At 37.2% G+C, this 15,275-nt stretch overlaps 1 pseudogene; it reads right to left on the minus strand.

Annotated features, from left to right (window-relative positions):
- Positions 1-2,296: 2,296 nt before the first annotated feature.
- Positions 2,297-3,335, minus strand: LOC119532273 (annotated as a pseudogene).
- Between the last annotated feature and the right edge of the window lie 11,940 nt (positions 3,336-15,275).

A 15,275-nucleotide genomic window follows, 5' to 3' on the forward strand; every position in this document is an offset into this window, starting at 1 on the left:
AAGAGTCAATAGGTAAATCCCTCTCTCCACTTTTGCTCCAAAACTTGTTTACCTCTTTATTTTTCTAATAGTTTTATTCACATACCATATATTCTCTCCTAGGCAAACAATCAAGTGTTCCCAGTATAATAACATAGTTATGCATTCACCACCACAATCTATATAAGGACATTTACATTTCTTCTACAAAGAAAGAGGAAGAGGAGAAAAAAGAAAAAAAAAAGGAAAACAGAAAAAGAAAAAAAAATGAATGAAAAAATAAAATGAAAAATAAAAATAAAAATAATAAAACATAATAAAGATTTCAGACAACACCACCACTGCCAAGAATCCCACATTCCTCCCTTATTCCCCCTCTTAAAGACATTTAGCTTTCATATATTGCCTTTGTTAAAATTAATTGAAGCATATTACATTGTTACTGTTAACTATAGACTCTAGTTTACCTTAATTTTATTTTCCCCAATATCTTCCCATTGCCAACAACTTTCAAATTTGACATTCATTTGTTTCCTTCTTGTAAAAACATTCCTATATTTGTACATTCAGTCATGATCATGAACCACTCTAAATTTCACTAAGTTATAAAGCCCTAGTCTTTATCCTCCATCTTACCTTCTGGTGTCATACATGCCCCAATCCTTCATCTTTCAACCGTATGCACAGTCATCTTTGAACCATATGCACAGTCATCTTTGTTCAGTGTACTTACAATACTGTACACATTATTGTGCTATCCAATTCTGGTTCTATACAATCAATCCTGTTGAACATTCTATACTCCATCGTCAAATGCTCGATCTCTACCCTCTTTCTATCTCTTGATAAACTGTGTACTCTTTTAGTTACCCTTACTGCTAATCTTCATTTCTACACTTTTTTCTCCAAACCCTCATCCTGTCTTTTCCAATCTGTAGCGCCCCCTTTAGTATTTCTTGTAGAGCAGCTCTCTTGTTCATAAACTCTCAGTGTCTGTTTATTTGCAAATATTTTAAACTCTTCCTTATTTTTGAAGAACAGTTTTGCCAGATATAGGATTCTTGATTGGCAGCTTTTCTCTTTCACTATCTTGAATATCCCACCAGTGTCTTCGCACTTCCATGGTTTCTGCTGACAGATCTGAACTAAGTCTTATTGAGCTTCCCTTGTATGTAATAGATTGCTTCTCTCTTGCTGCTTTCAGAATTCTGTCTTTGACATTTGAAAATCCAACTAGTAAGTTCCTTCAAGTAGGTCTATTTGGATCAATTCTGTCTGGGGTATGCTGTGCATCTTGGATCAGTTGTAGCTAATTTGTCTAGGGAGAATACTGGCTTCAAGCAAATCTAAAGATATAATGCAAAACACTGCATTAGTTGAGTTTTTCCAGCATTGTTGCTGCTTAATAGATCATGATTAGTCATCATCAGGAAGAAGGTATATTAACTGAGGCGGTATTTACATGGCATGTTCTGGTGATTTACATGGCATGTTCTGGTGATTGCCGAATGTTATTGCAATATTCATAGAAGCATCATATTACCCCAGTTATGTTCTTTGGAGCCCTCCTTTCTGAATTCATTATCATAATTTTGTATCTATTTAATTTTTTTTACGTTTAAATGAACACATGTTTATTAACCACCTACTTTGTGTCAGGCACTGTGCTAGGCACCCTCACTGTGTGCTGTTCTCCTAGCACAGTCATCTGTTCAGAAATAAAAACCAAGGAAATGAACATTGTCACAACCATACAAACTGGGGTGTAGTGGATACAAGCAATTCCCATGCCAGAAAATCCATCCACCAGAAACTTGTTTTCTTTCTCTGGATGATTCTCTCCTAAGTATAGTATCTCAATATTTATTGAGAGAGTTGTTACCTTCATGCCCCCCACAGACTTGTGCCTGGTGGACATTCAAACACTCTGAACACTATTCAATAAAAAGGTCAAAATGGCCTGATATAAAGAATATTCATATTTGGATAAGAAAATACTTTGTTCTGTCCATAAGAACAAAGCTCTTAAGAAAGATGTAAATGTACTTGCTCTGACTGCATAGACATTTAAGGTAGACCTGGTTCTGGAATCCTGAGTCAGAATCTTCCAGTTGTCCCCCACCTCACAAGGCCAGAGAAGCAAGAGAAGATTTCTATTCTTAAGAAGAGTGAGTGGATGGCACAACTGGTTTGGAATCATGACACACTGTGCCTGCATGTACAGAAGCAACACACACAGTCAGAAGTCTTAGTCCTATTTTGGCTCATACACACCTGGGGGACTAACAAGTAGGGAGCCCCCTGCCTCGGCCAAACCCTAGTTGTCTGTGCCCAGCTTGGAGATGCCTTGGCAAGAATCTTGGAGGTTCTCGATGTTGCCATTCAGCACCTCCAGGAAGTTCTTCAATTCCATCTTCAGGTGGCGTTGTTGGTATTTACTCTCCTCAATGTCCATCTTTAAAGACCGCAGTTTGTCTTCCAAGTTTTGATTCTCTCTCTCTCTGCCACCTCTAACTTCTCAGAGCCAGATTCACACTCCGACATGAACTGAGGTATGATTTCACTTTGTTTTCAGAGATATTTCAACTCCATCTCCTTTTCTCAAACTTCTGACTCCAGTTCCTCAATTCTTTTCTTCAGCAGGTTATTCTCTCTGTTTATCTCATTGCACTGATCTTCCAGCTCGTCAGTCTTGTTCTGCAGTCAGTCATTCTCATCTCAGCAGTTGGAGAACTGCTTCTTCCACTGCTCTGAGTCCTGCAGTGTCATGGTCAGGCAGGCTTTGCTCTCTAGCAGGTTTTGCTGCTCAATCTCCCATTTCTTCATGTTGGTGGTACTCTCTGTAAAGCGATCTTCAGCTTGTCATTCTCCAGTTTCAGGTGTGTGTCAGCAGGACCGGCCTGAGAGGCCTTTTCATCAACCCTCCCATTGACGCTGGATGACTGAGTAGAAGATGGGACTTCACAACCAGATTCTTGGGAAAGGTTACTTGAGGTCTTGCTTTTCTCCTGGATCTTGTCTCTATCTAGTTTGGCAGCCTCTTTCACTTCCTGGAATTTCTCTGCAAACTTTGTCAGCTGTTGCTCAGTGGAAAATCCCAAACCAAACAACGTGTTGACTCCGCTGTCAGCTCTCTGCCCAAACTTCTGCGATATTTCAATGAAAGTCATATTTGGTGTGATTGTGCTGTTTATGATCACCTTGGCTCCGTCCACACTGATGATCTGATACCTGTTCCTCATGACATCATAGAAGTAGGAAACGGTGACCACCTGCTTGCTTGCAGGAAAATTCTTGGTGCTGGGGTCGATCTAGAAGACATGAGCTAGGGTGGTGAAGATTGGCTGTTCTGCCATCTGTGGCACTGCTCCTGTGGCCACTTCGACTAGGCCTTTCACTCTGGTGCTCTGACAGCTTGGTAGCCATTCCGCATGTGGCACATGAGGTGGCCCGTGAGTGCCCAGCTGAGTCCCTGTGCCATTCCATACCACACTGCTGCTGTCATTGCCAAGGTTGTTGTCACCACTGCCAGCAGGCACAGACCTGTATCTATTTAATTTTTCAGTCCAAAAAGAGAATATCCATTACTGAGTATTATTTGACCATGGCCTCTTCGGTGTAAAAACAAAATAGAAAAAATAAGTAAGAGTAATTCTGGAATTCAAAAGGAAATAATGAATTTGATTCCCAAGAACACTTTGAGTGCATTTAGCAAACTAAATGAATATAGAAAAGTCTGTTTCTTTCCTAGTATATGAGATATTTTATGCCCTTTTGCCAAGGGGAATGTGTTGGTTCTCAGTCACTCCTGGATTGCCTTGCCCAAGTTATGTGTTCTCTGTATTATGTCTTTAGATAAGATGGGTGAAAATTTAGCTGAATAAAAGTTCATAACTATTGATTTCTGTACAAATAGCACCTTCTAAATTTATAAATTGAACTGGATGTGAATGAATAATATGCCATTAGTTGAGATAAGAAAGTTACAGATCATTGTACTTGGAAAATATTCCCAGCAGTAAACACTTCCATTAATGTGATGCACAGCTTCTAAAAAGGAACAAATCAGAATATGATGGTGATACAATTTGCTTATTAAAATTGAGAAAGAAGGGGAAAAAAAAGACACCAAAGCATAATAGAAACAGTAAAGCAGGCATGTGATTTCTCATTATTGAAAGCATGATTTAGATCCAGTACACCTTTGCTCACCAAGAGGAAGAGGCTATGGAAAGACAAGGGATGATTTTCCTAACCTCAGTTGCGTTGCCAAGATGGATCCTGACCAGCTACCAAATGTTCTGTGACACAGACTGGCTTGTGAGAATCCTTAAGACTTTTTCCTAGTGGCAAGCTTTCCATCCTAATATCCTGCCTGATATGCTATCACTTGAGCTATTTCTGGCTTTGGCCACCTTCAACATGATGGTCAAGCCTACTAAGGCAGAGTGTGATACCTTAGGTATTCACAAAACAAAGGGGTAACATTGCCTAGGGCCCTTTGCAGTATGGCGAGGAAAAGGGTAGTCAAACTAAAACATGACTCTGGGCTGATGTAGCACAGGAACCCAGTGGCCAACTGGCCCTGCAACCACCAGAGAAGTTCTTGCTCCTATCACTAAACCATATCTTTTGTAAGACTTTGTTATCTTCTTTCATTTTTTTAAAAAATGTTAAAGTAGGTGAAAAAAAAATAAAGCATTACACAGATTTTTTAAAAACCTATATGAAGATCAAAATAAATCCAAAAAGACAGAGAGAGAGAGAGAGAGTTTGTGAATAAGACTGGTGCTATGAGAAATACTAAAGGGAGTGCTACAGGCTGATTGGAAAAGACAGAAGAGAGACATTTGGAGAAGTGTGTAGAAGTGAAGATTATCAGGAAGGGTAAAATGAGAGAGAGGAAACAATAAGACATGACACATAAAATCCAAAGACAAAATGGTAGAAGAAAGTACCACCTTTACAGGAATAACACTAAATGTTAATGGATTAAACACTCCAATAAAAAGACACAGACTGACAGAATGGATTAAAAAAAACAGAACTCGTCTATATGCTGTCTACAAGAAACTCACTTTAGACACAAGGACAAAAATAGGCTGAAAGTGAAAGGTTGGAAAAAGATATTTCATGTAAACAGCAACCAGAAAAAAGTGGGAGTAGCTATATTAATATCAGACAAATTACACTTCAAAGGAAAACAATTAAAAGAGACAAGGACACTATACATTAATAAAAGTGTTAATTCATCAAGAAAACATAACAATCATAAATATTTATGTACCAAGAGAGAGTGCCCCAGAATTCATGAGGCAAACACTGAGAACACTGAAAGGAGAATTAGATGCCTCTACAATAATAGCTGGAGACTTCAATACACTGCTGTCATCAATGGATAGAACATCTAGATACAGGATCAGCAAGGAAATGGAGATATTGAATTGTACCATAAATGAACTAGACTTGACAGATATTTATAGAACACTACACTGCACCACAGCAGGATACATATTTTTCTCAAGTGCTCATGGAACATTCTCTAGGATAGACCACATGGGTCAAAAAGCAAGTCTCAACAAATTTAAAAATATTGATATAAAAAACACTTTGTCAGATCATAATGGAATTAAGTTGGAAATAAAGAATAGAGATTGTAAAATTAATGAATTTATAGAGGCTAAACCAAACCCTCTTAGAAAACCAGTGGGTAAGGGAAGAAATTACAAGAGAAATTAGAAAATACCTCAAAACAAATGACAATGAAAACACAACATAACAAAACTTATGGGATGCAGCAAAGTTGGTGATGAGAGAGGCATTTATTGCCGTAAATGCCTATATTAAAAGAGAAGAGAGAGCAACAATTAAGGAATTAAATGATCACTTGGAGGAACTAGAAAAAGAATAGCAAACTATACCCAAAGCAAACAGAAGGAAATAAATGACAAAGATTAGAGCAGGAATAAATGAAATTAAGAACAGGAAACAATAAAGAGAATCAACAAAAGCAGAAGTTGGATCTTTGAGAAAATCAACAAAATTGATGGCTAGGCTAATATGAGAGTGAGAGAGAGAGAGAGAGAGAGAGAGATGATGATGATGATGATGATGATGATGATGATGATGATGATGCTGTAAATAAATGCAATCAGAAATGGGAAAGGAGATATAACTGCTGACCCTGCAGAAAAAAAGGAGATAATGAGAAGATACAACAAGCAACTATATGCTAATAAACTAGAAAATGTAGATGAAATAGACAACTTCCTAGGAAAGCATGAGCAAAAAACATTGACTCAAGAAGATACAGATGACCTCAACAAACCAATCACAAGTAAAGACACTGAGTCAATCATCAAAAAACTCCCCAAAAGGAAAAGCCCAAGACCAGATGGTTTCACATGTGAATTCTACCAAGCATTCAAGAAGGAATTAGTACCGATCCTGCTGAAACTCTTCCAAAAACTCATTCTATGAAGCCAACATCACCCTAATACCAAAATCAGACAAAAATACTACAAAAGAAGGAAATTACAGACCAATCTCTTCAATGAATATAGATGCAAAAATCCTCAACAAAATACTCACAAATCAAATCAGCAGCACATTTAAAGAATTATACACCATGAACGGGTGGGGTTTATTCCAGGTATGCAAGGTTTGTGCAAAACAATAAAATCACTTAATGTAATACACCATATCAATAAATCAAAGCAGAAGAACCACATGATCATCTTCATTGATGCAGAAAAGGAATTTGACAAAATTCAACATCCTTTCTTGCTGAAAGAACTTCAAAGAATAGGAATAGAAGGGAACTTTCTCAATATGATAAAGGCAGAAAAACCCACAGCTAACATCATACTCAAAGGGGAAAGACTGAAAGCTTTCCCTTTAAGATCAGGAACAAGACAGCAGTGCCCACTGTCACCATTGTTATTCAACAATTAGGCAAGAAAAAGAAATAAAAGGCATCCAAATTGGAGAGGAAGAAGTAAAACTTTCACTTTTTGCAGATGACATGATTCTATATGTGGAAAATCCAGGAAAATATACAGCAAAGCTATTAGAACTAATCAATGAATACAGCAAACTGTTAGGCTGAAAGATCAACATGCAAAAATCTGTGGTGCTGTTATGCACAAGTAATGTGCAACAAGAGGAAGAAATTAAGAAAAAAATTCCATTTACAATAGCAACTAGAAGAATCAAGTATTTAGGAAAAAAATATATATACAAAGAAAACTATAGGAAACTGCTAAAAGAAAATAGGACATAAAAAAAATGGAGGAACATACTGTGTTCATGAACTGGAACCCTAAATGTGATTAAGAGGTCAACTCTACCTAAACTGATTTATAGATTCAAAGCAATACCAATTAAGATCCTGACAACTTGCTCTGCAGAAATAGAAAAACAAATAACCAAATTTATCTGAAAGGGCAAGGTGCCCTGAATAGCAAAAAAAATATCTTGAGAAAGAGGAACAAAGTGGGAGGTCTAACACTACCTTACTTTCAAGCATATTATAAATCCACAGTGCTCAAAACAGCATGGTACTGGCATAAGGATAGATGTACCAACTAATGGAATCAAATTGAGTGTTCAGAAATAGACCCTTGCATCTACAGACAATTGATCTTTGATAAGGCAGTCAAACTAATGCAACTGGAACAGAGCAGCCTCTTCAACAAATGGTGTTTGTAGAACTGGATATTCATTCTGAAAAGAATGAAAGAGGACTCCTATCTCACAACTTTTACAAAAATTACCTCAAAATGGATCAAAGAACAAAACGTTAGCACTAAGACCACAAGACTCCTAGAAGAAAATGTAGGGCAATACCTTAAAGATCTTGTGATAGGAGGTAGTGTCCTAGACCTTATATCCAAAGCACAAGCAACCAAACAACAAATAGAAAAATGGGTTCTCCTCAAAATTAAACACTTTTGTTCATCAAAGGGCTTTGTCAAAAAGTTAAAAAGGCAGCCTATGAAATGAGAGACAATATTTGGAAACCACATATCAGATAAGGGTTTGAAATCCCAAATATATAAGGCAATCCTACAATTCAACAACAGAAAGACAAACAATCCAATTAAAAAATGGGCAAAAAACATGGATGCTTTTCTGAAGAGGAAATACAAATGTCTCAAAAGCAGATCAAAAAAATTCTCAACTTAACTGGCTATTAGAGAAAATGTAAATCAAAGCCACAATGAGATATCATCTCAACCTAGCAGAATGGCCGTTATCAAAAAAAAACAGAAAATTACAAGTGCAGGGGAGGATGTGCAGAAAGAGCACACATTCACTGTTGGTGGGAATGTAGCATGGTGCAACTAGCCCAGAAGAGCAGTGTGGCAGTTCCTCAGGAAGCTAACTATAGATTTGCCATATGACTAGCTATTCAATTGTTAGGTATATGCTCAGAGGAACTGAAAGTTAAGACACAAATGGACTTTTGTAAACTGAGGTTTATTGTAGCATTATTGCTACAATAATGATTGCCAAGAGATGGAAACAGCCCAGATGTCCATTAATGGATAAGTGGATAAACAAACTGTGGTACATACACATGATGGAATATTATGCAGCTGAAAGACAGAACAAAGTCACAGAACATATAGTAACATGGATGAACATTGAGGACATCATGTTGAGCAAAGTTAGCCAGAAACAGAAGGACAAATACTGTATGGTCTCATTAAAATGAACTAGCATTAGTGAGCAAACATTGAGAGTTAAAAGCTGATAACACAGGCTATCAGGGGATAGAAAGAGGGTAGAGATCGTGCACTTGATGCTGAAGGACTACAGAATGTTCAGCAGACTTGATTGTATAAACCCATAAATAGCATAACACTGTGTGATGGCAGCAGAATTTTGTAACTGCACTGAAACAAGACGATTTAAAGCTGAAAGAGATGGTGTAGGAACATGTATGATACCTGAGGAAAAGATAGAAGATAAAGCCTGGGACTGTTTAACTTAGCAAAAACTGGAGTGGTCAATGATTGTGACTAAATACACAAATATAAAACTGTTCTTGCATGTGGCAGAACAAATGAAGGTCTACCATGCAGTACTGGAAAGTGGATAGTAGCAGGGAAAAAAAATATAATCAAAGCAAACTGGAGTCTATGGTCAACAGTAACTATGCTTCCATTAAATGAAACAAAGGCAATATACCAAAGCTAAATGAGTATGAGAGGGGGATATATGGGAGGGATATGGGATTCTTGGTAGTGGTATTATTCTGACCCTAGTATTATATTGTATTGTATGGCATATTATTTTCTTTTTATTATCTTTTTTATTATTAGTTTTAAAAAACCTTTTTTTTTCTCATAGTAAACAATATGTTCAAGTGCTGACTGTGGTTATAAATGTACAACTGTATGATGATACCATGAAAAACAGTATACTGTGGAAAATCTTGTGGTATGTGAGTATAGCTCTATAAAATTGTATGGAAAACTATAAACAGGGATAAGAGCACTGAACAAAACATGGAGAGGCAGCATGATATAACCTTTCTGGAGGAGAGGGGGTGGTTCCACACCAAGCTAAGTATGTGGGTGCCATAATGTCCTGCAGCTTCATTAGGGGGCATTTACTTGGAGGTTCTGAGATCAGGGACATGAATGGACATTTGCACACTGTTGTTTATGGAAAGAGTACACATGATTTGCAATGGGTGGAGGTGGTCTAAGGGTACATCGACTGTGGAACAGAATTGTTAATTGTTGTGTGTGCATACAATGAAATACTGAGCTACTGCAAGGAGTGAAGCTGTGAGACATGCAACCAGGTGAATGGAACCTGTAGACAGTATTTTCAGTGAACTACACTAGAAACAAAGGCAAACACTATAATGCCTCACCAATATGGACTAACCACAATGTATAAACTCACAATTGAACTTTAGAGCACAGCTTATCAGGGGAATGCTTCTTGTAATGGTCCCTAGATTGTAAACTCTTACTGCAGTCACATCTCTTCCTGAATTGTAGTGGCTTTCTCCAGATTCCAAGATGTTGAAACCTTGTGTGTAACCTGATCAATCCCTGGAACTTTGGGTATCTGTGTGACACCTGAAACTCAGAGTTAGAGTTCAGCAGATATGAATGTCAGTAGTAGCACACATAGGAACTGTTAAAAAGGTGGAAAAAAAATCCAGACTTCATCTGGAGATATGAATGAAGCAGATGTGGTTAGAACTAGGGCAAATCAGCCAAAGGGTAAAGGACAATACTGATTGCATTTTAAAACTTCAAATTCCATGTGAGACCAAGGGAAGAGATGTTTAGTTGGTATAAGGCCTGTATTTCCTAAACAATTTAACTCACACAGTTCATTGAAATGCCATAATTACATGGACCTTTTAATAGGAAATGAGGCCTGGTACACTTGTATTGGTTAGTGTGAAATAGTGACACATCCCAAAGTAATTTGTACAGAAAATAAAATTATATGCAGGGCCTCCCTGAGGATCTGGGGGAAAATCAGAGGTGTTGGGCTTCCTCATCTGGATTGTTGCTGATGTTCTCACAAACATTGAGGACTGGTAGGATGATGGGTTGAACCTTCTATCACAAGACTTCCCCTTATAAGGCTCACCAATGTAAAGGAGAGGCTAAACCTGCTTATAATTGTGCCTAAGTATCTCCCCCTGAGTACCTCTTTGTTGCTCAGATGTGGCCGTCTCTCTCTAGCTAAGCCAATTTGGTAAGAGAACTCACTACCCTCCCCCATACATAGGATCTGACCCCAGGAGTGTAAATCTCCCTGGCAACATGGGTTATGACTCCAGCACATGCATCTGGACCTGACATCATGGGATTGAGAACATCTTCTTGACCAAAAGGGGGAAGCAAAATGAAATGAAATAAAGCTTCAGTGGCTGAGAGATTGCAAATGAAGTTGAGAGTTCACTCTGGTGGGCATTCTTATGTACTACATAGATAACCCTTTTGGGTAGTGATGCATAGGAATAGCTAGAAGTAAATATCTGAAACTATCAAACTGTAACCCAGTAGCCTTGACTCTTGAAGGCGATTATATAGCAATGTAGCTTACAAGAGGTGAGAGTGTGATTGTGAAAGCCTTATGGATCACATTCCCTTTATCCAGTGTATGTATGGATGACTGGAAAAATGGGGACAAAAAACTAAATTGAAAATAGGGTGGGAGCAAGAGGTGTTTTAGGTGTTCTTTACTTTTATCTTTTATTCTTATTTTCACTTTTTCTTGTACAAGGAAAATGTTCAAAACATAGATTGTAGTGATGAATGCACAACTATATGATGGTACTGCGAACAACTGATTGCACGCTTTGGATGACTGTATGATAAGTGAATATATACCCATAAAATTGAATTAAATTGTATAGTAATATAACATACTTTTAGGACTATTACGAATATTACATGAGTTTGTATATTTAATTTCTTAGAATTTTGCCTAGAGAAGATAAATGGCTTAATAGAAGTCAAATATCGTCATGCAATACTCATTCCCTTACTTTCCAAATGTAACTAAACTAACTCGTAAAAGTTTAGAAGATCTTTTTGAGGTTAATTAATTAAAAGCGAAAATAAAATCTAAATAACTTTTGGAAGTACTTGTTTTTCCTTATTTAGTAATTTTATACGCATTGATTTGAAAAATGGTGGGAAAGAAGAGAAAAAAATATGGCAATATTTTCATCAACCATAGCCTAGCTACTGTAGAAAAGAAACTGAAACCAAATATGCACAAAAAGATACAGAATGTCTTTGATATTGTTATACTGTTTTGAAAATGACCATTAAAATATTAGAATCTGTAAGATAACTTGCAATGAGATAAGAAACGATGATGTAGAGCACTCAGGTTTACTGAATATCATATTAAAGCTTCAAAGAGTTGCTGACTTTAGGGTGTTATGTATTTTTCCTTTTAACAAAAGATTAATTTTCTAAATTTGTTGATTAAAATAGCTATCCAATAAATATTTTAAAATAAACACCTTTACTTTGTCTTTTACTATAAATGTGACATAGTAACCAAGTGAAAAGTAACAACTATTCCAAAGAAAATCATGCAATGAAGACAGAATTTTGAACATATTTCTAATGTGTTCATATATCCTGATGTGATTTTGTGGGCAAAAATTATAAGTGACATTAAAAGAAAATCCTCTAATATATGCAGATATTTCAAAAAAATACCTGGAAACATGTCATCAACATGGTGAGGTTAATACCTACTGGAAACTCCACACATATTCAGACAAAAATAGGGATAGCCCTGACTTGTTCAGAACCCTGAAGGAGGGTATAGACTGGGAGGGAACATACAAATGCTGAAATAAAGAAAAAGAAAAAAGAAAAATATATCAGGTTGGAAAACTCCATTTCAGACCAGCTGATCCTCTCCCTTCCCCTTCTCTTAGTCTCACACAGGGCAGAAGGAGCACAGAAATGGCAGTCAGGATTCCTCTCACCTGCCACCAGGGACATAGATTATAAAATGTCTCACATAAGTGAGACAGATCCCCACCATTTGGAGACCAGGGTGATAAGGGAGGCCATTTCAAGGCCCAGATCAGTGAGGGATGTAGAGGTCTGTGAAAACATGGACAAAGACTGTTTCCAGCCTTGCATCTGATAGCCCTTCCCCAACCTTGAGGGAAATAGTAGGCACTTCCCAATCCTCATCTGTGGCTGAAAACTATGAGAGCTGGAGGAATCCTCTCACACATTGAGACAAATTTTGCCAGCAAACTGAAGGCCAAAGAATCCCATAGCTTCAGACCTGCCCAGTCATACAGGGCTCCAGGAGGTAATTCAGCCACACCCAGTCAGATAGAACAGGGGCACCAGGAGGTAATTAAGGCCCAGCCATCCAGACTCAGTCCAGGCTCCAAAAGGTAGGTAATTCAGACCCACCTGGGTCTATTATTGCATTCTATTTAGAAATTAATTATGTTTTAAGGTGATGTGTATAGCTGTCAAGTTGACAAGGGGAGTTCTGTGATAGGTTCACAACCTGGCCAGCTGATGGTGCCCAGGTGTCTGGTCATGCAATCACTGGCCTAACCATTACTGCAAGGACATTTGTGGCTGGTTATTAAACCAGAAGTCTGGTTTATTAAATCTTCAGTCAATTGACTGCATCTGTGATTGATTTCATCAATGAAGGGCATGTCTTCCACAATGAGAGAATTCAATCAGCTGGATTTAATCCAATCAGTTGAAGACTTTTAAGACTCCATTGGCTAGCAAGTGTCTTCTGGGGAGTTCATTAAACACCTTCACTGGTGTTGGCAGTTTGCTGCTTGCTCTACAGAATTTGGACTCATGCATTCTACCCTATGGATTTTGCACTCATGCATCCTACCCTATAGAATTTGCACTCATGCACCCCCACAGTTGTGTTAGACATTTTTATAAAATCTTATATTTACAGATATCTTCCATTGGTTCTGTTTCCCTAGAGAACCTTAACAAATACAGGCAGATAGGAAAATACAGGAGACAGAGGTTTGGAGAAGAGTGTAGAAGACCCTCGGTAAGGGTAAAGACAGGAAGAGGGAGAGGGAAAGACATGTCATATAAATTCCAAAAGACAAAATGGTAGACAAAAGTACTGCCTTTATAGTAATAAAGTTAAATGTTAATGGATTAAACTCCCAATCAAAAGACCTAGACTGGCAGAATGGATTTAAAAAGCATGACCCATCTATATGCTGTATATTGGAGACCCACTTTAGACTAAGGACAAAAATAGGTTGAAAGTGAAAGGTTGGAAAAAGATATTTCATGCAACGAACAACCAGGAAATATTGGATGTCGCTATACTAATATTGTACAAATTATACTTTCAATAAAAACAACTAAAAGAGACAATAAAGGACACTATGTATTAATAAAATGGACAATTAATCAATAGTACATAACATTTTTAAATATTTATGCACTGTGTCAGAGTGCCCCAAAATACATGAAGCACACACTGACAACACAGAAGGAAGAAGTAGACACCTGTCCAATAAGTTTGAGACTTTGATACACCTCTATCATCAATGGATAAAAATCTAGATAGAGAGCCAAAAAGGAAATAGATATTTTGAATAGAATGATAAGTGAACTATACATAATAAGCATTTACAGAACAATAAACTTCACACAGAAGGATACACATTTTCCTCAAGTGCTCATGGATCATTCTCCAGGACACACCACATGTTGGGTCAAAAAGCAAGTCACTCTCTCTATAAATTTATAAAGAAGTATAAGAAACTCTTTTTTTAGATTAGAATGGAATGAAGTTGGAAATCAATAATAGGTAGATGGTCAGAAAATTCAAAAATATACGGAGATTAAACAACACAATCTTAAACAACCAAGGGGTTGAGGCAGAAATTACAAGAGAAATCAGTAAATATCTTGAGGCAAATGAGAATGAGGACACAACATATCAAAACTTGTGGGAGGCCTCAAAGGTGGTGCTGAGGGAAATTTCATTGCCCTAAATGTCTATATTAAAAAAAGAATAAAAGACCAAAATTGTGGGATTTACTGTTCATCTGGAGGAACTAGAGAAAGAACATCAATCAAATCCCAAAGCAAACAGCAGGAGAGTAACAATGATTAGAGCAGAAAGAAATGAAATTTGAGAACAGGTAAACAAGAGAGAGAATTAACAAAACCAGAAGTTTTATCTTTGAGACAATCAATAAAACTGGTGGACCCTTAGCAAGGCTGACAAAAAACAAAACAAAACAAAACAAAACAAACAAACAAACAAAAAAACAAAAGAAAGGATGCAAATAAACTAAATCACAAATGGGAGGGAGGCATAACTACTGACCCCACAGATGAAAAGGAGATAATGAGAAGATACTATGAGCAACTAAAAAACCAGACAACATAGATGAAATGGACAACTTTCTATAAAAGCATGAGCAACCAACATTGCCTGTAGAAGTAGATGACCACACCAAACCAACTGCAAGTAAAGAGATTGAATCAGTCTTGAGAAAGCACCCCAAAAAGAAAAGTACAGGACCACATGGCTTCACATGTGAATTTTTCCAAGCATTCAAGAAAGAATTAGTGCCAACCCTGCTCAAACCTTCCAAAAACATTGAAGAGGAGTGAAAGCTACCTAATTTATTCTATGAAGTAACCATCATCCTAATACCAAAGCCAGACAAAGATACTACAAGAAAAGGAAATTAGAGTACAATCACTTTTATTTATAGGTGCAAAAATCCCCAACAAAATACTCACAAATCAAATCCA

The sequence above is a fragment of the Choloepus didactylus genome, chromosome 1, assembly GCF_015220235.1.
Source record: "Choloepus didactylus isolate mChoDid1 chromosome 1, mChoDid1.pri, whole genome shotgun sequence".
Lineage (NCBI taxonomy): Eukaryota > Metazoa > Chordata > Mammalia > Pilosa > Megalonychidae > Choloepus > Choloepus didactylus.